The sequence below is a fragment of the Condylura cristata genome, unplaced genomic scaffold (assembly GCF_000260355.1).
Source record: "Condylura cristata isolate star-nosed mole 26May11 unplaced genomic scaffold, ConCri1.0 scaffold00024, whole genome shotgun sequence".
NCBI classification, from domain to species: domain Eukaryota; kingdom Metazoa; phylum Chordata; class Mammalia; order Eulipotyphla; family Talpidae; genus Condylura; species Condylura cristata.
In genome coordinates this window covers 11,673,754-11,698,069 of record NW_004567125.1, presented here as the reverse complement: position 1 = coordinate 11,698,069, position 24,316 = coordinate 11,673,754, and the positions used below count along the sequence as shown (strand labels likewise).

Here is a 24,316-nt window from a genome sequence, read left to right as displayed (position 1 = left end):
GTGTGTGGATCCAGTTTTGGTAAATTGTGTTCTATATTTAAGAATATTCCTTAATGTTGTGGAAGCAATGTCTATACTGGAAAGCATACTGGATAGGCCAATTAGAGAGAAAGGTGAATCGGATAAGTTGCTTATACTCTGGGAATATTGATTGTTATGGATAAATGAAAGGGTAAGATTTCAATAATTAGTAAGATCGCTTCCAGGGCTAGCTTATTGTATTCTTTTTGTAGGGCGAAGAGTCCTTTCTTTTTTCTTTTTCTTTTTTTTTAAGATTTATTTATTTATGCATACAGAACTGGGGGACAGGCCTGCAGTGCAGGGATGGTGAGAGGCTTCACCAGAGACAGAGTAGAGAGCAGAATAGGCAGACTGATGAAGTACACTGCTGAGGGGAGCAGCGGGTGAGACAGGAGAGGTCTGCTGCGCCATGTGGATCACCTCTGGGGCTGGGGATTGAACTTGCACTAAAGAAGCTGCGGTTGGCTTGCAGTGCTGTGTTCTGACCCATTGTGCCACTAGGGAGGGCTGCTAAGAGACCTTAAGGTGAAAACTCACAACATTGTTTTGAGGTTTTTAAAAAAGGTTGTTTTATTTATTTATATAAATTGTAGTCACATTGGTTTACAATACTATGTGTGATTCAGAGGTATAGCATCACACCTACTCACATGGATGTTACCATAATATACCCATCACCAAGGGACCCATAGTTCTCCACCATAGTTGTTTGTTGGTGTCCTCACTTCACGTGCTCTGCTTTCACAAAACCAGAAGCTAGCTCTGTAGCTAGTGTATCTGCAGGTCAGGTTGACAGTTGTCTTTGCTTTTGTATGGATGTACTCCTCAAAGTGTGTGGATCCAGTTTTGGTAAATTGTGTTCTATATTTAAGAATATTCCTTAATGTTCCCCACTCACCCCAACCTGTTCTGGTAGCCTCAATTTTATATTCAAATTTCTAGGGTTTGCTTTTGGTTTGAATTGTCTGACCTGTTTTGTTTACCTATATGTCACATTTGTGTGAAACCATTAGGTATTTGTCTTTACAATTCTTATTTCACTTAGTATAATCTGAGTCCCCTCACTCTGATCAGTTCCATCCATGTTGTCATAAATGGAAAGGGTTTATCTTTTTCCTAGCTGAGTAGTATTCCATTTCATACAGCACTGTTAACTCATTTTCTGCTGTTTATTTTTTGTGTCCAATTTTGTTACAGCAAGAACTTTATTGATAATTCACTTTTTCAGTGTGTGGTGTTTTTGCCCCTATTATAGGAACACAAAATGAGAACTTTTAAATACATGTATTGATTTAGTAACCTCAATTTCTCTGAGGACTAATGACTGGTCACCTTTTTGGTGTATTCTCACTTGGACTTGCTTGTTTGTTTGTTTGAGACATAGACACAGGTCCCCACATATTCTACTTAGAGATAATTAACCAGATGTTGCCTTTGATGTCTAGGAGTGGGAATCTCCCATTGCATCACGGAAGCCCAGTTCTCATATGCTGGGTAAGAGGAAAAGAGCCCTGGGGACTGTTACCTCCCATCTCTCAATGCCAGGGTGGGTGACTGACTTTTTGGAAATTGAAATCCAGAGTGTAAGGCAGAGACCAAAGGGCAGAGGCCAGGCCCAGAATGACTGTGTGATTGCATGCGGACGCCACATGATTGAAAGGATCAGGGAGAGACCCACCCCTGTGAGCTGAAAAACCTCATGTCCACTTGTGGTCAGAGAGGTTCACAGAATCAAAGACAGTCTGGAGAGTGAGATGCACAATAGAAAAATCGATGGTAAGTGGAGGTGAAAGAGTTTTAGCTGGGTTTTATTGAGCGTGCACACACACACACACAACAACAACAACAAAAACCCTGGCTTCTGCAGGAGTTCCAACTGTATGTTAATGAAGCTTTTTAAAAACTACTGTACAGGGTTAGGTGCGTAGCCATACAGTAAAAGCTAACAGCCAGTATGTGTACAGACACAAAGATAAGGCAAAAGAGAAATAGATTACGAGCTTAACAGTTTTGGGCTTATGCATGTGGCTCTAAATTTACATGCTTTTATATTGGTGTGTAGCTTATATGTACACATATATGCCTATGGAATTGTTTGTATGTAATCTTGGACTTTCAGACAGCAGTGGGTTTGGGATGCCTTTTTCCATCCCTGTTTCCTTCTTCTTTCCCTTTGCTCTCTCCAAGTCTACTGTGGCTTTATTAGGAATTCCCTTTCCTGTAGGGGGAAAAAAATTTGAGTGAGAAAGAGACAGGCTGGAGGGGGAAGAAACAAAACTAAGCTCTTGGCTGGCAGCCCACAGCCGGGGGCCCAGCAGTCTTGTTTGAGAGCCCAACCCTGGCCTCCTGCTTTCTTAAGCACAAACCCCCCCTTACCTCCACCATCCCACTATGCCCTCTTTTCTCTAAGGAGGCCTGGAGGGGGGCTGTTTCTACCATTCTAATCCTCTTTTTTTCCTTTCTGTTGTTTAAAAGAGAATCAGTCTCTATCGCCATCTCCCTCTTTCTCTCCCTCTTTCTCTCTCAGGCCTGAGCCCAGGGAGCAGTGGATTTCTCCTTGCTGGCCTCCCCCCCCCAGCCCCCTCCCTGATGAAGGGTTCATCCAAAGTTCGCATCCAGACTCCCAACAAAGTGGCGCAGACCTCTTGCTGACTCCTCACCCTTTGTCCTCATCACTCAGTGACAGACAGGAATCAAATGCTGAGGACCCAGCCTGAGCGGGCCAGTGGGGGAGGGAGGGAAAGGGACTGAGTTCCCATTAACTGTGGGGGCCCTCACCCACCAGAGGGGAGGTGGGGGAGAGGGCAGGATTTTTGTTTAAGTTTCCGCAGGCATTCCGAGTTGTTTGCAGGCTGGTTCATCTGGTTTCTGTTTGAGGAGAGAGCTGGGGAAGACAGTAAGGAGCCAGGGCCGGAGGGGGCAGTGAAGGGACCGGAAAATGCTATCTGTGGGGCTTTTCCTGAAGCTGAAAACGTGGAAGTGCTCAGATCCCACTGTGAGAAAACAAATTCTCTGGGAATGAAGGGCTGGCCTTGTGGTGGTGGATTACACTTTTCAGGACACCAGAGGGCCATAGAGCAAATTACTTCTTCCAGAGTGCTAAATGATCCCCTGGTGCCCCAGAAAGGGCCGTTTACCTCCAAAAGGTGAGTTGTTTATGGCCGGAGAGTCGAATATTGGCTGTAATGCTAGCTCATCCATCCTCTCCCGTCCCTGTGAGGTATTTAGGGTGGAGGTGATATGATCCACCTGTCACCACGGGAAGGGGCCTGACAGATGTCTTTGGACTGCTGTTCCCAGATGGAGTAACTAGGAGCCAGCTAAAGTGACTCTCCCAAGGTCTATAGTGAGCTACCCCCGGCGAGGTGGGTTTCCATGTTGGTTCCAGTTGTAAAGCTCTTGTTTCTCATAGAAGAGCCTGTCTGTGAAGACTTACTGGAGCTACAGGTAGAAGGATGGTTAGGAGATTACCTCGTCCCATGGCCCGCTCTGACTGGGAAGGGGGAGGCCAGAAGAACAACCCTTCATGGTTGCCCTGACCTCATTAGAGACTATCCACTGTTTTCTGAGAGCCCAGGGGCTCTCAGCTGGCTCACATGGACTGTTTGCTTCACACACTCCTGCCCACGCCCCCTCACCACCAGTGTTCAGCAGTGCTGGGTCCAGTTGGACAAAGTGTTGGGGAGTGAGAGTTGGGGCCTGAGTTGGTGAAGAGGAAGTTAAATCTCAAGGCGCTGCTTTATTTCAGTGCATCTTAATGGGTAGGACAGCAGTCTGAAGTCTTGCATGGCATTGTAGCCATGCTCTCTATTGTCTTTTCCTCCTAGATCTTCAAAATCACAGCCAACTCTATGATTTCTGAAAATAGATGCTGTCAACTAGCCATCTGCAGCTTGGAGGATGAGGAACATTGGGAATTTATTTTGTTGGGGTGAACAGGAAATTGATTTTGGTTCTGTTTCTCCTTCTGGTTGTGGATTTGTTAAAAAAAAAAAAAAACAAGCAAACAAACAAAACTATAAACCAAAGAGAGAGCAAAACACACCCTTTGCAAGATTGTGAGGTTAGCGGTAATGGAGACCTCTGAGTACTTGGCTTCATGTCTAATGTTTATCAGGGTTTCACGTCTCACTCATTGTGGAAAGCATTTTTTATTGCTCCTATATATCATCTGATATAATCTTTAAACCAGCCTATGAGTTGGGAATTGTTCTATAGCAAGGAGTAAACTGAGGCAAGAGTGATTACAAGAACCCGCTTAGGGTCCATGTAGTGAATAGTTGGCGCACACTCTTGTGGAAATACAGGCTCTGGCCAATGACAGTGGCAGAGTAGTTCTGTTCACAACGAGTTTGGGAATCAGGATGATCTTCTTAGGTGGGATACTGGATAATTTGATTTCTGAATCATTTCAGGGTAAGCTGTCTGAAAGCTTACCTTCCCACAGGTTAATAGTAAAGGGACTTTGTCAGTATATTAATAGCATAAACGGGAATATTTATCCTGCTTGGGAGAATAAACTTTCCAAAGATTTAGCAGCAGCATTTGCATACAATAAATGTTTTAATTACTAATGATCCTTGCCAATTAATTAAAAAGTATGTCTGTCATGGCGCCGCTTTCTTGGCAGCGCTTTTATTGACGATGAGTTTGTGTGCGTATTTAAGTCATACAATGACATTTCTTTTCAACGTTTCCTAACCCAGGCTTTTTGTGGCGGAACATCGTGTTAGCAGACGGGGCAGGCTTTCCGGTAGGCAAAGGAGCCGAGCCGTGGGCGCCTCCCCTGGGTCTGGGAGTAGCTAGGTGATGGTGTCTACATTCCAACCTGGGGTGCCTGCATGTTCTTAGATTCTGTTTCTCTTGAGCTTGCAAAGGCTATTTGCAAATTGGGGCCTCTTGGTGAACAGGGGTGCTGTGCTGCTGCAGTTAGTTGCAGTCTAGACTTTCCACCTCCCCTGTGGCACTTTTGGCAAGTTGACAGGTATAATTGATGAGTTATTCTAAGAATGTGATTCCTGAGTAACTCTAGAGTGGAATGACTATGTTTCTGAGTAGTTAATGTGGTGGTGGGGGGGCGCCGGCCTAGGGGAGGGGGTTGGGAGGCGAGTGGGGAGGGTCTTTGTTCAGTCACGTTATGTTCCAAGTCTGGTTCTGAGAGGGTGGCAGGAATCCTTGCATGAGAGCCTCTCAGGCTCATGGTTTCTGAGTGAGAGTCAGATGCTGAGACTTTTCCAGTCGTCCCAGTGTGTGTCCAGGGAGAGGGAGTAGAAACATGTCATTTTACCTTATGAACTTCCATGCCTACCTTCTCTGTGGTGTTTATAGTCATTCACAAAGCCTCTTGAATTGCTTCCAGTTCAAGTTTTGGACAGTTGCGCGGCTATCCAAAATGACGACTGTTGCTGGCTGGCTCTTTAGTTCTCAGGGGTCAGCAAAGCTGCTGACGTGTGGAGAAAGGAAAGAGGTGGATGCCACGGTGTGCTGGCGTGCTCCCGTGTCTCCTTGTCTTTGTGGTGGAGGGTGAGCTGCCTCTCAGGGAGCTGGCGTTGGCAGTGGAGCTTTGGGGCAGGACAGAGCCTCACTCAGGAGAATGCAAAGGCCTGGCTTTGTGGACTTGACCCCTCCACAGTGTGTTGGGAAGCAGGACAGAATCTGTGGACAGTGGTGGCCGGTGGGTGTCAGTGGGTAGCAGTGCGTTTCTCCCTCTTCTGACTTTGACTGACTCTTTCCTTCTCGCCACCCCAGCCTTCTGTCCTGCACCACGCCTGCCCAACCCTCCCGCCCCCATTCCAGCTCCCTTGGTGATGCACCCTCCTTTTCTTTCCTCTCTCTTTGCACTGAGGAGTGCACACCCCTTCCAAGCTTTTGAAACCCAACCTGTCTCTTTATAGATCCAGACACAATGATCTGTTGGATTAGGACTTCAGGTGTGTTGCTGTGGTAGCACTTCTTTGCCCCAATTGTAGGTGGACCCCCAGATTCCAGGGTTACTTCAGAAGAAACAAGCTGGACCCTAAGAGGTTAGAAATACTTACTAATCTGCCCCCAGTCTCTTTTTTTTTTTTCCCTGATGGGAAGAATGAATCAGGTGGCTGACAAGGGTGTGGGTTCCAGCTTTTGTAGCTTCTGGCTTGCACAATCCAGACCAAGTTAATTAACTTGTGTGTGTGTTATTTTTAATTTAGAAATATGAGGATTTGGCTTTTCTCTAAAAGTTGTTGGGAGGGCCAACAAATAATGAAATAATAGCCAGAGCTTCATTAAAAACATTGCTATTTTTTTCATTCCTTTTTTGCTTCTGCTAACCATATTTTGTTTGGGGATGGTGGTCCCCAGATCCCTATTGCCTGGTGACGTTTTCTGCCAGCAGTGCCTTCCTGCATCTCTGTATAGCATCATTTCCCCTTGTGCTTGATTTAATCTCATGTTTTATTCATCGTACCCCTGAGTGTACAAATCCACTGCTAAGTTTGTATTCGTGCAATGACAAACTTGTCTAATGAAGTATTACTCAGAACAAGTCCCATCATTAAGGGATGCTTGACTTACTAGGTCAAAAAATTTGCTGTCCTGTCTCCTTGTGAAGTATAATGGGCCTTGTGCTTTGGGAACCAGTGTGTTTTTCTCACCTACAGCAGGCACTGGCTGTTCTGCCCGTGTCTTCTCTGGCTCTTCCTGATGCTTCCTGGGTCTGTCTTGCTCTTCAGAGGTTCACCTCCCCATTCTCCCGGGGGTTCTGAGTGCTTATAAGCATGGTAACTAAGATTCGATTAGTTCTTTCCCTTTGGGAGAAGCTAACTTTTCTCACTCCCCCCTCTAACCCTTTATACGTGCTGTTCCAGGTTGCTGTTTCTTGGGTGAACCTGATGGCAGGAGTTGCAATGTGTGATCATTGGAGTAGCTTAATTTGCACACTGGTTTTTAAATTTGCTCTCACTTCCCCATTCATCTCACATCAAAGATGACGTTACTCCCATTCTTCAGAGGAAAGGAAACTGAGTCACTATAAGGAAAGAGGCCTTGACTTCTATTCTGCTACTAATTTGCTGTGAGCAGGTTACTCAGAAGCACCGAATGAAACACAGAATGGTCAAGCTGAAAGACTCTGAGTCCATCTAGGCCAGTGTTAATAAAAAAAGAAAGCTACTTTAAGTTGAACAGGAAATGTTAAATGTGAAATGACTGTGTTAAAAAAGTAAAAAGTGAAGTTAATTTACAGAAGGTAACTCAATACCCCTAAAATAATTACTTTAGCATGTAATCATTAAAAAATTACTAGAGACATTTTATGTTCTTTTTTTTATTAAGTTCTCACCATCAAGTGTTTATATTTTATTCTTCCTGTACATCTTTATTCATACTTCAAGTGTTCTATAGTCACATGTAGCCAATTAAAAATTAATACTATCTATTTATTATAAATAAATTAAGATATAAATTATGCCTAAAATATATTCTTGCAAGTAAATTTGATGAAGTGTCTGGGAGTCTGCTGAGTTTCTCAGCTTGGACAATGGAATGCTGATTCCTTAATGACAAGAGACAGGAAGAGAAGCCAGTCTGGAGAAGACATTACATCCACCACTTTATTGGACTAAGTGAACTGTTTAATTTTATAGATGAGGATACTGAGATCCAGAATTATGATTCATCAGTTAGTAGTAACAATGATACAACTCTCCCTTCAAATTCCCTTTCATCCTACTGTCTGCACTCAGCTGTCTTCCATGTGAAGACAAAAGAGCCTGGTTTCTGACATAGTTTTACATCTTCTTGCTTAGTATGCTATAGTGTGGACTTGGAGAAGGATCCACTGCTAAGAGGTTTACGGTTGCTGCTGTGCCTGTCCCAAACTTACCTGGTAGTCTTTCAAGTTGTGGAGAGGGCTTTTGATTCCGAAGGTTGTCTCTGCTCTGGAAGTGTCAATCCATGGGCCCTCTGCCATGTAGAGGTCTCTTCAGTGGACGGGGTCATTGCTACCCAGAACTTCCCTTGCATAACCTCTTGAACTTGGTCATGTCTCTCCTTAAATATTCATGGAAACTGGGGTCTCCCTGATGACCTAGGGGCTAAGTCTCAGCCAACTACCACAGCAGCCTGAGTTCCATCCCTGGCCAGGGAGCTAACCGTCATGTTGCAGCAGACCTCTCGTCTCTCCCACTGCTCCACTCAGCAGTGTATTTCAGTAGATCTGCTTGTTTTGCACCCAACTCTCCTCTCACCCCTGTACCTTTGGCTTGCCCCTCAGCTTATTGACACAAAAATAAATAAAATCTTTAGAAAACATTCATGGGAACTGCATGGCACCCTTGGCAGATCACACTGGTGAGCCAGGTGGACAGTACAGTGGAGCAGTTTCCAGTAACAGTCCCACGATGGTGAGCTGGCTGTAAAGCAGGCGAGGATGACATGAGTGATGGCTCTTGAAGCTGAGACTGAGCAGCCTTAATGGAAAACAAGGTCAGTTACCTGGCTGGATGACGACTTTGGGAGCCTTTTTTTTTTGAAAGGAGAAGAGGAGCCATTTATTAATCACCACTTTTGGCTGTTATATATGATTCATTTACTCATTGTCACCACCCAGCTTCACTCTGCTTTTAGCAGGTGATCTCTAAGCTGATGTGATCATCATATATTCACTGGTTATAAGAAACTGCCAGTGGGACATCTTATTTATGGTGGTGATGGTTATGGTTATGATTATTGACAGCCATTATTATAAACATCATTATTATTTAGTGTTAATCAACAGCAGTATGAAAGGCACTCTAAAGAACACAGAATTAGACCCTGTCCTTGCAAATGGGCTCATAAGAAAAAGATGACAGAAGGAGACATTCAACCTGGGCTAGCCAGGAAAAATACATTCTAGGGAAATACAGCTGACAAAATATCTCCAAAGGTTATAATTTTTAGGGCTTTGGTAGCGTCCAATATGGCACCCTGAACACAGATTAGAAAAATGAAAAGTAGAATCTCCTAGTAAAAGAAAGTCTGTTGTTTCAGCCCAGTTTCACTGTAAAAATGAGTTATACTAAGTACAACTAAAAAGAAAGAGTTGGACATATGTTTCGCTCCATCGGAATTCAGGTTCATTTTATGAATATTTTTATGGTGTATGATTTGCGCTTTTTAATGATTTTGAATATCATCAAAGTCTTCACAGCCTACCCATGATATGGAGAAAGTTAGATCTAGTGGAAATTTGGGGAGAGAGGACAAACACTTTGGTTTCATTTATCCCGCTTTTAGATCTAAGTTTAGCCTTCCAACTTCAATTTTTATGTGTAAAAGAAGCTTAGTAGTAATTCCTGGTAACAGTTTGAGAATTAAGTTGCTATTATTTCCACTACGAGTTTTCTATTCTAGTTTTGTTTCCATACTAACCTCTGATCTCTTATTTACTTGTATTTCTCAGTTCCTCTAAAATAGAAAAAGCTACCCAGCAGGAAATTGGGGCTCAGAGGAATTTAGTGTCCCAGCCAAGACCCCATGAGAAGTAAGTGACACAACTGGAATGCGAGACTGGGTCTCCTGCTTGGATCAATGATTTGTGTTGCTTGAGGTCCTGGGGACTCATTGAAGATTTGCTGTGGGGCGAAGACTTTAAGAGAGGCATTCCTGTTGGTCTTCTTTTGTGTAACTCTTAACACAACAGAGTAAGATTTCTTTTGGAGAATGATTGTTACTGCTAAGGACTTTGAAACAGCTTGAAGCCATGTGTCTTTATTTGTGCAATAACAGTTATTTCCTTCAGGTAGGATGGTTTGACATGGCATCTGAGGGCCTTCTAGGAAGAAACTCCCCCTTCCTGTCTTTATGGAAGGGAGAGAGTTGGTGGTTATCTCCTTAGAACATAGATGTTGACATCAAGAGTTGATAGTTGAAAATGCAACATCATTCTTGGAAGAGGTGGAACAATCTAGATCTAGATTTGTTGAAATGGTTGGATCATAATGGAGCTTTTTGGAGGCACAGAGCATTTTCAGTCACGTTTCCAAATTTGTTAGCCAAAGATCAATGAGTTCCCAAAATAATTATGTGGATATCTTCAGCGAGAATGATTCTGAACTCATTGCCTTGAAGCCAGGATCAGTTGTGTATGTTTTTGCCATAAATTCCCTAAATTTCTTCCACACTTTAGGGCTGTAAAAATAGACTGTTCATCACATTGATAATGTGAAGCCTTGTTTATTATACCTCTGGGTCCTTGGAAAGCCTTGGCCTTTTTTTTTTTTTTTTTTTAAGATTTACTTACTTACGCATACAGAACTGGTGTACAGACAAGAGGTGCAGGGGCAGTGAGAAGATTCATCAGAGACAGAGTGGGGAACAGAATAGGCAGATGAACTGAAGTACACTGCTGAGGAGAGCAGCGGGCAGGTCAGGAGAGGTCTGCTGCCCCATTTGGATCACCTCCAGGGTGGGGATCGAACTCATGTGGAAGTGGCTTTAGCTTCTTAGTGCTGTGCTTTAACCCACTGGGCCTGGAAAGCCTTGCCTTTTAAAACATGACCTGAATTGCTGTCATGGATGTCTGTAGGCTCCCTGACTCCTGGCCTTGTTTGTTTAACCTGCCTAGAATGAGAACACATTTCCCTTTCTCTTTCCTTTTCCATCTTCTTTTTTACCCCTTCCTTCTCCCAGGGTGGTATAGCCCAGAGTTGGGGAATTTCAGGGTGGAGTTTGATGGGGCTATACCCATCCTGTGTATCTCCCCCCTCGCACATGGAGGCCTTCCATGCTCTCTCAAAGGTGGAGACCTCTGTGGGAGGTGAACTGGTACAGTAACCACAATTTGCTGATGAGCATACTGGTACCCAGTGACCTTTAGATGGGTGACTGGAATCCTCAGTGTGGGGCGAAATGTTTTCTCATGGATTCTTGTTCTTCTGGGTGGTAGGCTCCACCCTTCTGCGCCCCATTCTCTCTCACCTCCTTCTCGACTTTTCCAAAGACTACCTGGGCAGCCACATTTTTCATAAAGAGTCTCGTACTTAAAATAGCTTGACATTTGGGTAGTACCTTGGAGTTTACAGCACATTTCATTTATATGATCAGATTTGACCTTTAAAAACCACCTGGAGGTAGAAAGGAGAGGTATCATTATCCCCCTTTCACATAAAAAGAAACGGAGGCTCAAACATTAAAGTGACTTCTCCCAGGTAATTCAACAGGTATGTGGCCAAACTTGAATTTGAATCCTGGTCTGTGTCCTCACCACCCGTCCCTGTCAACATGGCATTTCTTTGTACCAGACTCCATCTTCTGCTTCATTTTCTTACGGAGTTTTCAGCAAAGAACAGTGTGACTGCTGGCAGCTTACTCAATACAATTTCTCCTTTTTCTTTTCCATGTCTCCCTCCAGATCTCATGTCCAACACCACTCTTTACCCCTAGCTCGCTCCCTCTGATGCAAGCATGGCTTGTTTCTCTCATTGTGTAATTCTTTCTTAATAGATCCTAATAGATCTGAGCTTGCTTTCTTGTGCTCATGTCTCTCCTTCCGGTTTTGTTTCTCCTCTTTCTTCAGACCAGTCTGGAACTGCTGGGCAAATATTTCCCTTGTTATTTGTTATTTTCTACAGTATTCTCATGTGACGTGTTGTTAGTGGCCCCTTCTTAATTCCAGTTATTTCTGAGTATGGGTTAATAGTTCAGACCCATCACTTTCTTGTTGAGGGTTGAGGCTTAGCAAATACTTCCCAGAATGGGACTGTCTTGGGGTGGGGGTTGGGGCACACAGTGGCATGGGGACATTGGGCCATCTAATGCCACTCAGCATGCTCAAGGCTGCAGGACACTTGTCTCTTTTCTTGTCCTGCTGTAATAGGGGTGCTTAGGGACACTTGGACTCAAGAAGTCACATGCCTGGATAACCTACTGCTGAAGTTAGGAAGGCTGACAGCATATCTTGGTGTGTAGCTTGTCGGTTGTATTTTTCCTATTGGTTTGCTAAGCAAAGAGCAAGCTTTATCCAGCCCCCTCCCCGCTTTTCTTAAAAAGCTCTGAGCTCTTTTGAAACGAACCAAACAAAAGTTGCAGCCAGTGTGTGTGCAACTCAGAGCAATTCTTTTCCAAAGCAATTCTTTTCCAAAGCAAATTTTAATTCACAGCTGCCAGTTTAGAATCAATGCAGAGCCCCAAATCATCGTGCAATCTCAAGTGCTTCTTCCAGCACTGAGTACTTTAAAGATGCTGTTCCTGTTTCCTAAATCTCAACTTAGTCTGTTTGGTCTGTCGATTGTAAGTATAATTATGGGGAAATGTGGATAGAATGTCTGAGTCAGGACTGCCACTTAAGGTTAGAGTGAAATGATGAATATGTTAAGATCCTTGACTATTATGCTGCTTTTTAAAACGAACCCCACCTGTCTTCCCGCTCTGACCCAGAAGGCAAAGGGGGCTTTTAGAACTTTGCCTCTACTGGACCCCATACTTGCCTCCTTACAAGCAGTAGACCTTACTGCCTCTCATCTCGGCTCCCACTCTGTGGGCCTGCTGGATGTCCATGCACTTTGGCCATAGATGACCATTCCCCTGGAGCGGTCCAGCCATCCCATAAATGTTCACTTCTAATCACAAATGAACTTGGGGGTTCAAGGTCTACTCAGACAGGAATAATCCAAACGGGAGTTTTCTACTCCTTCACAATCGCTTGTATTTTGTAAAGATCAGGGATCTCTCTGCCCTCAGGCTAGCAGACAACATAGGTGAATTTTACCAGATTCACTTACATACTTTTCCTGGATTCACTTCCAAAGTCTCCCTGGGCTAAAATCTATGGCAATAAACCAAAGAGGAGCCAGGAGGAAGTGTTCTTTATGGGAGAACTGAGGATGAGGGAATGCAGGGACTAGATTAGATACCTTCTTGGAATGGGCTGTAGGGTGACATCTGCCTGACCCCACGTAGAACTCAAGCCCCTCCCCTAACCTGCCACCCGACTCCCTTTGATATTTCACTGTGTTTCTCCAAAAGATCAGATGGGTTAAATGTTGTAGTTGAATCCACTGACTGTAGGACCCTTTTAACTGGGGGACTGATTTTCCAGGGAGTGTTTTCCCGGAAGACCTGTGAGGACACCTTTGAAAGGGAGCTTAGTTAGGACAAGACACAGCCCTTCTTGCTTTCCAGGCTCCTGGCAGGGAGCAGCCTTGCTTGCACCAGCTAGGCTGCCAGGCCTGGTGATCACCTCCCTGGCTCTGTGGAAGCTAATCCTCGGTGTTAATCCGTTTAGGTAAAGCTGTTAGTTGAAAGGTAATCTGTTTAGTCTCCCTTTTCCCATTCTCTTGCCCGAGGAGAGGGAGTTCAAGTCCTGTTTCCAAGACACCTGTGTTTGGGCTGATTGATTGTTCTTTGTGGCCTTGGGAGTAAAGTTGCCTGACCAGTTCTGGTTAGTGAAAACCCAGTGGTGTTCACTGTGCTCACAGGTATGGACCCAAGAGAAGCCAGACTAAGAATGCCAGGAAAGGCCTGCTACTGAAGCTGCTGCCCTTACTGTTTTCAGTTTCTGAACTGGGGATGCGCCTCAGGATTATGGTGTGTTCTCTTACAAGAGTCTGCTTTACAGAGTTGGTTTCTATTTTATCACTCTCGGAAGCCACTTGGCGATGATAGATTTAATTTCATTTTATGTTACGTTTTGGGCTGTTCTTATTTACGTAACTGCTAGAGCAGGGAAGGGTCTGGCTGCCTTTTGCTCTCTCTGTATCCACCCCCTTCCATGCTACAACCGAGCTGGGCACATCATACCCTTTCCCTTCCTTCTCCACACACAGATTCTGACTCACTGTATGTCTGTCCACTCTACCCACTATGCCTCACTTCATCCCTAAAATCTCTAAACAGCCAAAACTCCCCACAAGATCTAAAAGTGCTAAATTCCTCACTTGAAAGTGGACTTGATATAAAAAAAGTAATATGTATATACCTTAAAGAAAAGTCTCAATTACACAACAGGACTCTTGCTTTTGAGGGGAGTTAATTTCTTTGGGCACCTCATTTCTCTTAGATTTCTTTCTGTCCACAGAGTTTCCCAAAGGTACTTGTAGAATGTTTGCATTAAATGGCTGTAAATTAGGGGCCGGGTGTGAAGCCTTAATGAGGGCTGCGATCAGAACCAGCCCTCCACCAGCCCTCCGCTGGCTTGGCAAGTTTTCAGTCTCCGGAGGGGCGGGTTTTTTTTTTTTTTTTTTCTCCTGCAGCCTGAGTTCCTGAGTGTCGGATTTCAGCTCTCCTTTCTTCTCTCTCTCTCTCTCTCTCTCTCTCTCTCTCTCTTTTCTGCTGTAGCTGTTCCCCCCCAGCCCACCTTTCTTATCTCCCATCTCTTTCCTTCCTTTGCTCAGACTTCTCTATGCCCTCTCTAGAGTATTTGAAGAGTAACAGCTGAGAGCAGAGTGGGCATCATAAAATTAGGAAAGTAGTGTCTCTTTTCCTACATGAGACGGGACCCAAAGAGTTTATTCTATTTTCCTTTGAGTTTGCTTTCTTTCTTTCTCATTAAGGCAAGTACAGAATTCATGTCTGCAAAGAGAGGACTTCTGAACGACTGCCTCACTGAGGTGGTGGAGAAAGTTGAGCTCTGTTCCGTGCTTTATTATTACTATTTTTTAAATGAGAGCCCTCCCTGGTGGCTGAACGGGTTAAAGCACAACACCATGAAGCTGTCGCTGCCACTGCAGTATGAGTTCGATCCCCAGCCCCGGAGCTGGCCCACATGGTGGGTCAGACCTCTCCTGGCCAGCCGGCTGTTCCCCTCTGCAATGTACTTTGCCAGTCTGTCTGTTCTGCTCCCCACTCTGTCTCTGGTGAATCCTCTCACCCCCTGCACCTCTGACCTGTACCCCAGTTCTATATGCATGAATGGATAAAATTTAAAAAAAAAATCTAAAAAACAAAATTTAAGAAATGAGAGGAGAATGCCAATTTGTCCTAGAGGGACTGGCCAAATGCAGCGAGGGGACCGACCTAGCACCAGGAGTTGTGTGCCTGGGTAAGGAGACGGGCAGGCTTACTTTCAGCAACTCCATTATGTGAACATATGGGTGCTCAGAAATATATGTACAGAAGGATTCATGTATTTTCTAACAACTTCTTTGTGTAATTCAATATAATACATGCTTTTAAGCTGTGGTATGTAAGTTAGGTAAAGTAGGGGGTCCTTTGTAGATAATAAGCTTCCCAATTTGTTTAACATATAATTTACTTTTCTGAAAATTCACTTCTTCTCAAATGGAGTCCTTATGACAAATAGTTTGGAGAACACTTAGTGTTTCCAGTGACATCAACCTCATGTACTTCAAGTTTGGTCTGGGTACTTTTCGGTTGAGTAACTGTGACTTGTACATGTGACATACTCATGGAGTCATTTGAAGCACACACTATTTGCCAGATTTATTTAGGCATACAACAACTGGGGTACATGCTAGAGGTGCAGGGGGAGGTGAGAAGATTCACCAGAGGCAGAGTAGAGAGCAGAAAATGCAGATGGACTGAAATATACACTGCTGAAGGGAGCAGTAGGAGAGACAGTAGAGGTCTGCTGTGCCATGTGGGTTACCACCCTGGCTGGGGATCGAACTAATGCTGCAGTGACTGCAAATAGCTTCATAGTGCTGTGCTTTAACCCGCTGCACCACCAGGGAGGGCACATCATTCTCATTTTCGAGGTGAGGAAGTTGAGGGTTACAGAGGTTTTGAGCATTACACCAGGTTTTGAGCATTTCACCAGGTATGCTGTCTTGCATTGCTTACCTCTTACCTAGGCCGTGTCCCCACTGTACTGTGGACATCTGAGGATGATAGTTCTGCTTCTGAGAGTTCCCCTTCCATCTTGCTATTCATCCATTCATTCATTCCAGGTATTGAGTGCCTACTGTGTCCCAGGATGTCATTCAGGCCAGCCCTTGGTGGAACTGCTGATCACATGATCCAGTGGCTCAGCCTTGAATCAGGAGTGGGCACGTCCTTGTCACTCTGGGCCCTGAACCCTTGCTTCTGCTGGCCCCTTCTTCACTTCTTGTTGTGGCATCTATATGTATAAACTTACCTGATTAGAACAGTAGGAGGACCTGACAGAGAATGTAAACAGCCAGAGAAAACCGCTTTGCTTCTTCATGGGAAGAATTTTTAGTAATGAGCTGAAAGTATGTCTGGGTGTACTGAAAGCACTGAGACTTTCCTTTGAGGTTTTCCTTAAGACTGCCTCATGTCAGGGACTGATTTATTTTCATTTATGAAAGGCTTCATTTTAGACAACTTGCATTTGAAATTTCTCACTGGTTCCCAAATAAATAAATCAGCCCAGAAATCAGAAGTAAAGATGGGAGAAGATGAGACAGGCACTCTCCTCTATTTCTGGAGGGTGTCCCTGTGTCAAGCACTGTGCTCATGGCAGGGACACCCAGCCATCATGGCTCAGACCTTTTCTCAAGGGACCTGTCTGTTGGGGACAGACGGGGAAGCTCACCGAGCTCAGTGGATGAATCACTGTGAAGGGAAAATGGATGGAGCTTTCCTGAGTACTGAGCAGGACGCTTCGCCATGTTAGTGGTAGTGAGTCCATAGAAGTTTCTCTGAAGAGGTTATGCCTAAGCAGGGGTCTTAAGAATGAAGGGAAGTCAGCCAGGTGAGGTGGGGGAAGGGAGCAGTAGCAGAACGTTTTTTGTGTCAGTGATTTCCCTGGTGTGAGGAAAGATGACTTTTTGCCCCCTAAAGTGGTGCTATGAAGAGGATAATAGAAGTTCAGGTGTCCGGAAGCAGATGGACAGACCTTTGACTAGGATGTGAGGTTAACTTGTGCTGGTTGCTTGCTGGTTCCCTAAACTCCCCATTGACTGCCTCACACCAGGGGCTGATTTGTTTTCATGTTTGAAAGGCTTCCTTTTTTAGAGAATACACCTGAAACGAAAGGCTTCATTTTTAGACAACTTGCATTCAGAATTTCTCACTGTTTCCCACATAAATAAATCAGTCAAGCAATCAAAAATGAGGATGGGAAGAGGCGAAACGACACCTTCCTCTATTTCTGCAGGGCTGTCTCTGTGTCTGGTATGACTTTCAAAACCACTGTCACCCTCAGTTTGCTTACCTCTAAAATGGGAATAAAACAGAAACAAGTAAGATGGGGACTGAGGAACCTTGCTGTGTCCCTAAAGTGACTTCATGAGTATCTCACAGGCGCGATTTACAGTTACTCACCTGAAGCACCCAGACATTGTGTGTGACATTGATGTCAGTGGAAACACTGGAAACACATTCTCAGGGTCAGATGATGCTTTGAAACTCTGCTCAGATTAGGTGTGATAGGCTCCCTTAATTCAAGCTCTAGTGTTTAAGTGTTTGGTGACTTGTGAAAGCCTTCCCATAAAAAAGCCATTGAACAAGCATATACATAATATAACTATTAAATTAATAAATATGCATTCAGCTTTTCAATCTTCAGGGTGTTGGGTTTATATGCTCAGGATTGCCCTGGGGATTATATTTAAGAAACAAACTTTTAAAAGGCTCTATAAAGCAAACAGTATCTGTTTGCTTACCAGTTTCCATGTTCTGTTCAAAGTTGCAGGTCTGATGGTTCCTCTTCATGGAAAGTTTTTATTAGCAATTAGTGTTCATGTTTCAAAATTTTAAGATTTTACTTTCCACTCAAGTTTTTTTTCAATTAAAATATTTTTGATCATTCACATCTTCCATCTGATTTCCCTAGACAGGTAATTGTGCTTTCTTATGATAATGGCTAGCTTGCTCATGGTGGTAGACACAGAGAAGGGCTTGGGCAGAATGACCATAATCCTTTTCAATTTTAAGGGATTTCAAACATTTTTTTCTTTATGAAGAGAATATTTTTAGTACATTTAAAGTGTTTTCACCTTTTCTGATAAATGGGTGCTTTGCTACACTTCTGAGGTTGTATTTGCTTTTTGCCTCTCCCAGTGGAATGTAAGTTCCATGATAGCAGGGGCTTTGTCTTACTGCTATACCATTAGTGCCTGGAACACTGTACCATCTGGCAAAGTTTTCACATTTATTTAATGGATGAATGAAATAGTTAATACTTTAACTGTCCATGGAAACTGCAGGTATTTGCAAATTTTATATAAAATAGATTGCACAAACATTGATACAGCCTTTGCAGATTTTTTTTTTTTTATGAGAAAGAGGTATCTCTAAATCCGAGGAGATCACTTATTTGTAGAGGGTGTCATAACTAACTCTGCTCTTAGGTATTGGAGAAATATCCAAAGTGACGATGGAGTTGGGCTTTGGTGGATCTTGGGGGACAAGGGTATAGCTGAACAAAATCTGTGCTGTGCACCAGGCTGAATGCACAGATGGGCATAGGTCTTAGTCAGAATCTAGGGTCGTTACAGAATCAGATTATGCCAAGCTAAGAATTTCTAGCTTGGGTAACAATGTCTTAAAGGAGGTCAAGATTATTAGCAGCTAAAGAGAGCTGATGGGGAAGGTTAGGAGAAAGTTAATGAGTTAAATTTTGAGTAGTGTGTTGGACATTCAAGTGGGGCTGCCTCTCTATGGAAGGAGTGGGAAATATATGTCTGGAGCTTCAGAGAGAGGTCAAGGCTAGATTCATAAATTTGAGTGTAATTAGCATGTAAATGGCAATTGCTGTCACCAGAGAGAATGCGATGATCCCAGAGAGTGTACACCAGAAATCTGAGAATGCCAAAACCTTCAATGGGTAGAGGAGGAAGTGTATTTCTTGAATGATTGACAAAGAGAGTCAGAAGAAATGCCTAGAGGTAGGGAGAGGCATCTTAAAAGCCCAGAAAGTTTGAGAATTCTAGGTCTGTTCACATCATTAAACATCATGGTGTTTTCTCTGGACTCTTACACGTCTGTCTTGACATGTGTAATGTTGCATTTGTCTGTTTACTGTCTTTCTTTCATGAGTTTATGAGTTGCATGAAAACAGATTTAAAAGGCATTTTATCTTTGTGCCTAGTTCAGGAACGGTAAAGAGTTTCCATTTTATGTGCCAAGTCTGAGAAACCTGCACTGAGTCCAGGGTCTTTAGAGGAGACCGCCTTAATCCATTAGTGATTTTGGATATGGATTCAGGATCAGAGACGGGTGGCAACTTGCCATGTAATTTTCGTCTTTGCATTAGGCCCTCATTCATTCATTATTCAATGGATATTTACTGAGTCCCAACGTGTGCCAAGTACTGTGCCAGGAGCTCAATAAATGTTTATTGAATAAACGTTGAAGGGTTTAAGGTTTGCAACTGCCTATGTGAGGAGTGGTAGAGGGATCTGAGCAGGGATAAGCACCCTTTGAGAGCCCAGCCCAAGTCAGCAAGGGCATTGTGTGCCCCTGTGAATCCCATTCACGATGCACAACTGCAGTGGTCAGCCCCGTGCCAGATGTCAACGAAGTTAATACATGCACCGTTTACTGTTTTAAGTATTTGACTTACTAGAGTACACTTGCCTCTCACTTGATCTTTGCATTACTCCAAGGAGAAAGAGGTCTGTGTGGTTATAGCTGTTGGACAGAGGAGATCATAGAGATATACGCTTTTTGAATGATTGACAAAGCAGAGTTCGAGCCAGGATGTCCATTTCTAATTCTTGAGACTATGGCACAGGTCCGATAACAAAGTATAGACATACCTCTGCATGGGGACAGCTGTCTCAGAACTGGCCACCTCATTTTTCAGAAATGTCTTTCCATGAAACCCAGTGGCAGCCCCATGACATTTTGGGTGATGGAAGATTGGTAAGAAAAGGAAGACATGATTGGCCTGTAAAGACTTCATGGTCTCCCAATTTGTGATTCATGATTCTTTCTCTGTAGCTAATTTTTTGTTAAGTATAAGAATTCCAGGAATCCTTCAGGAATTGGGGGAGACTGCTCTCTCTTGAAATATGAAACATCTGCTCTTGCTCCTTTGGAGCTCCACTGTCCAGGGGGGAAAACAGAAAAGAAAGAGTTGATATGAAACAGACATTGTTTCTAACAATAAATCCCCCCTCTACTCATTAATGAGAAAATAAATTTAGGGACAGAGGTGACAGACTTTTCAAGAGGCCTCCTTTAGCACTAACTTTTTTTTTTTTTTAACTTCTTGAGAGATTGATAATTTGAGAGCAAGGCACCAAGTCTCTAAGCTTTGTGGGTGTTGGTTGGACATGACCTTTCCCTGTAACCCCACTGGGTGAGCCTCCGCAAGTTAAGCAAATTTATTTTGGAGCAGTGTTTTCTTCCTGATAATCAGAGACTAGGAACACCCGAGGGGATAGAAACATGGTAGGACCTGTAGAACAACCTGAAAAATGTGTAAGTAAATTCCTAAAACCATCATTTTCATGTTCCTACACCCTCCTTCCTTTTTAACCCTTTTCATCTCCCTCTAATTCTCTTTTTCTCCTGGGACTTCTTGACACCTTGCACCCCCCACTCTCCCAAGTATTACCAGATTTCCAGACTCTGCCAGTGTCTGGGCATCTCTCTTTGGGCGCATCCACATGTGGCATGTGGATTCTATGCAACCACCTGAAACCTTTCTATTGAGTTTGGGAAGAACCTAGAAAAATAGGAAGGGGAAGGGAAGACAAGCAAGTTTGGGCTTAGCACTTTCTTCCCAGGACCTAAGCCATGATCAGCACATGTAGACACTCAGTCTCTGGTCACTGGAATGCAGTGAACGATTTAATTAGGGGATTTGGTAAAAGAAAAACAGGAGTTCAATCATACACCAGCTTCTTCCATAGAGAAGAAAGTCCTGTGACGTGAGGGTATCAGAGCAAAAGCTTCTGGGCAGAGTAACAGAAACCTTTAGAGAACTCCAGACTGAAACCCTCACACCTAAGGATTGGGGTGAGTTCATGAGTGTCTTCGCCCTTTGCATCTGTAGGTTCCCTTTGTTCCATGAGGTTCAGTGCCTAGGCCAGAAGGCTGCCACTTCAGTTGCCTCCACTGCCCCCGTGTCCTCCTGCCCTGGCTTGCCATCAGCCTACAAAGCTGTCATGCAACAGACTGTGGTGCCAATAACAAGCTCCCTGGGAAAGGGGCCTGGAGGAATTGGGATTCTGAAGGAAATAGAAGCTCTGAGCTTGGAAGGTGGTCCAAACCCCTCCTCTTTTCTTCTTTGAATCAGAGAAAGGGGTACTGGTTCCAGGGCTCAGTGGGAAAGTGCTTTGGGGGATCCACTTGGGCCATGGGGCACCAGTACCCCTTAGTTGAGGGGGGCCCTGTTGTATTCCAAAGAAAATATGGTGGGGTTAACATAAAAGCAGAGCATAGCAAGCAGGAATCTTGTGGTCCCTAAGGGGCTGCTGGTTTAATTGTTGGGGAATTGAGCCAGGAAGGCATTAAGGGTAGGTGGAGGGAGCTTTTGTAAGAGGTCAGTTCCTAGTGGAGTGATGATAGGATTACTGCATTTGGTGGAAACCAGCAGCATTGCCTGGGAATACCAGTGACCACTTCTGCACTGTCCCATGTCCCTGAGCACGGGTGGACCCCAGTCTTGGTGTCCTTATGTCCGCCAGGATCCCAGGGCTGGCACTGCCCTTGATGGGGAAGTCCTGGCCCCTGCACGCCCTCTTCCCCCCTTACTCCCCTCCCCACCCCAGACAGGCTTCCCCCAGGATAGCACATTTACATGTTCCCCTATCCTTAGAGGCTGAGCTGGAAGAGAGAGAAAAAAGAAAAGACAAAATCCAATTAAATACTGACCAGCAGAAGGAATTCTGTCTCCAGCCAGGCTGGCTTCCATTTGTCTCGCTTTTTATTTTCTAACTTTCTCCCACCATAAATCCTTTTTCTTTTCCTTTTATCCAGTACCATATTTTTAATCTTTTTGCCAACCCTTTGTCTTTCCACTGGATCTGTGTCTGTCCCAGCTCCCTAATCCTCCCCACACTTATTTTGTCACTTTCTTGTCTCCTGATCTGAAACCCAGCCTTTTGCTTTGAAATGTTTTTCTTTCATTCTTTTTTTTTTTTTTTTTTTCATTCTTTTTTTTTTTTTCTTTCCAGATTTCAGGATTTCTTGCTTTATGGATGGATGTTCACTTGACCCTTCTGGGTGTCTGTTGTGTTCTCTAGCTTTAGACCAGGTTCACATTTCTGTCTTGCCAATAAAAGTTGTGCTCCTACATACACACCATCGATGGGCTCAGTTCTCTCTCCGGTTGTCTGTTGTCAGGCCTGGGATCTTTACAAGAATGAAAAAAATCAGCCCCTGGATTTTGCCCTCTTCTATCTGCCTGCTTGGCTTTCCTTTCCCCCTGGAGAATGGAAAGGAAGATGATGTGTCCCGTAGGAACTGGGGACACAGCCACTTTTGGGGGGAGGCTGCCTGATTTCTTAGGAGATAGGGAGTTAGGGGGGCTCAGGGCCTGGCCTCCCACTAACATTTCTCCCAGCTCACTTTACCTCCAGTGAGAGGGGAGCGACAGCTTACTACAATGGCTTCTTTCTTCTCCCAGGGCAGTGTTTTGATAGTGTCGGGTTACACCCAGCCTCCCCCTGGCCCATTTATAAACCTGACACGGGCAACATGATGTAATGTTATTTTTCAGGATCTCAATGAGGGAATTTTTTGCCCCAGGTCAGAAGAATGCTGGTTGATTTTTGCTGAAATGAACTATGGCACGGTATAATATATGGGCTCCTAGCTCCAGAGTGGAGGTGGGGCCAGAAGCTGAGCTTGCACCAGAATTGGTGGTCAGGAGAGAGACTGTTTTCTGCTTGGACCTGCCCACTGCGAGCTCCTCCTTGTTGGCCCTTTACTTTGGGAAGGGCCCTGGTGGAAGGGGACTGGGGGTCGCCCAGGTAGAGTTCACTTGCTGGGCTCTTGCCATTGTCTGTGTTTGCTATCTTTGCCCAGGAGTGACCATAGAGCCTGAGGCTGAACTAGGAGTTAGGGACATAGGGACATGGTCTGGGTGGGGAAGAGGGTCCCAGGAGAAGGCTCTGACTTTGAGGCCTGAGTAGGGCCCCACTTGTAGGCTCGGGTTGCCCTGCTGATTCTAAAGCAGCATTGATGCAGTGCTGCTGTGCCCCTTGAGAGCTTGGAAGGAAGAGTCCCCGGGGAGCAGATGTGCCTGTGGGGTCTCCGTGCTTTCTTCCTTCAAGGTACCCCCTGTGGCCTCGTGGACAGTGCCCAGATCCTGAATATTTCAGACAAACTATCTCTGCATCTACAGTCATTTGTTTTGAATCCAAAGGTACCAAAGAGCATGCAGCCTACAGTTGCCTGACACTTACTGGAAACTCTACCCTGCACGTTGCAGAGATAGGGCGTATGGTAAGACTGCCCCATGACCCCATATAACCAGTCCCTCTCCACTTCTAGAGGTGACCTTGCTAAAGCACTGGGGTTTGAGCCTTGGGGGTGGAGTCTCGCCCCACTTCGCAGGCAGGCCCTGTTAGTAATTGGCTGGTTAACCGTGGGCAAGTTGTTTCAACTCTGACTTGGTTATTTCCTGATCTGTCAAGGGTGAGGAATAATAGATCTATCTCATAGGATTATTGGGCAAAGTATGTGAGTTAATATATACCAAATGTATATTAGAACAGTGTTTATTTAGCACATAGGGAACCCTGTGTGAATTTCCTTTAAAAAAATCCGTCCATAAATATTTTCACAAATCACAGTCATGCCTGTGTTTTCGTATGTTTCTGAGCATACTGTCGCAAAGATTTAAGTGGCTCACGTTCAGACCCCGCGTTTCCATTTTTGATCCTTCATGCTTTGCTTCTCTGTCTCTAAGGCAAATAAATGATTGGAAGCCGGCGCCCAGACATTTAATTACTCCCAAACCACTTTGGATTGAGCAGGGAAGTGTGTGTCCCAGCCACACGGAACTCTGTCGCTGTGCTCAGAGCAGGCCACGCGCTTTGCTGACACTCAGCCTTCCTGCTGTGTCCTCTGCTTTGCCAGAGTCTCCCCTTCCCCCCTCCACCATCCTTACCACCTGGCAGACTTTTCCTTCTTCAAGAACCAGCTCAAATATCCGTACTGCTGTTCTTGCCTCCCCACTCCCCTAGTGAGTAGCCCCATGTGCTGGCATTGACACAGGTCAGGACCTGTGTTACAGGAACTTCACCTCCGGCTACCGCTCCCCCTACCCCCTCTAGCACGAGCAGCTCGGCAACTAGCCCTGTGCCTGCTGTGTAGAGGATCTTCAGTAAATACATGAGTCCATTTTGGTAACAAGATAAAAATGTCCTGAGATTGCCTTGGGAAAGAAGCAAAGAAGTCAGACTCCACCTGAGAATCTGGCTGAATTTACAGTTTGAGGTAGGGTGACCCCCAA

At 44.6% G+C, this 24,316-nt stretch overlaps 1 protein-coding gene across 3 annotated transcripts in view; it reads left to right on the top strand.

Moving 5' to 3' along the window:
* PBX1 (pre-B-cell leukemia homeobox 1) overlaps nucleotides 1-24,316 on the top strand; it is a 300,166-nt gene that overhangs the window by 23,582 nt on the left and 252,268 nt on the right. The gene's annotated exons all lie outside the window — the stretch shown is intronic.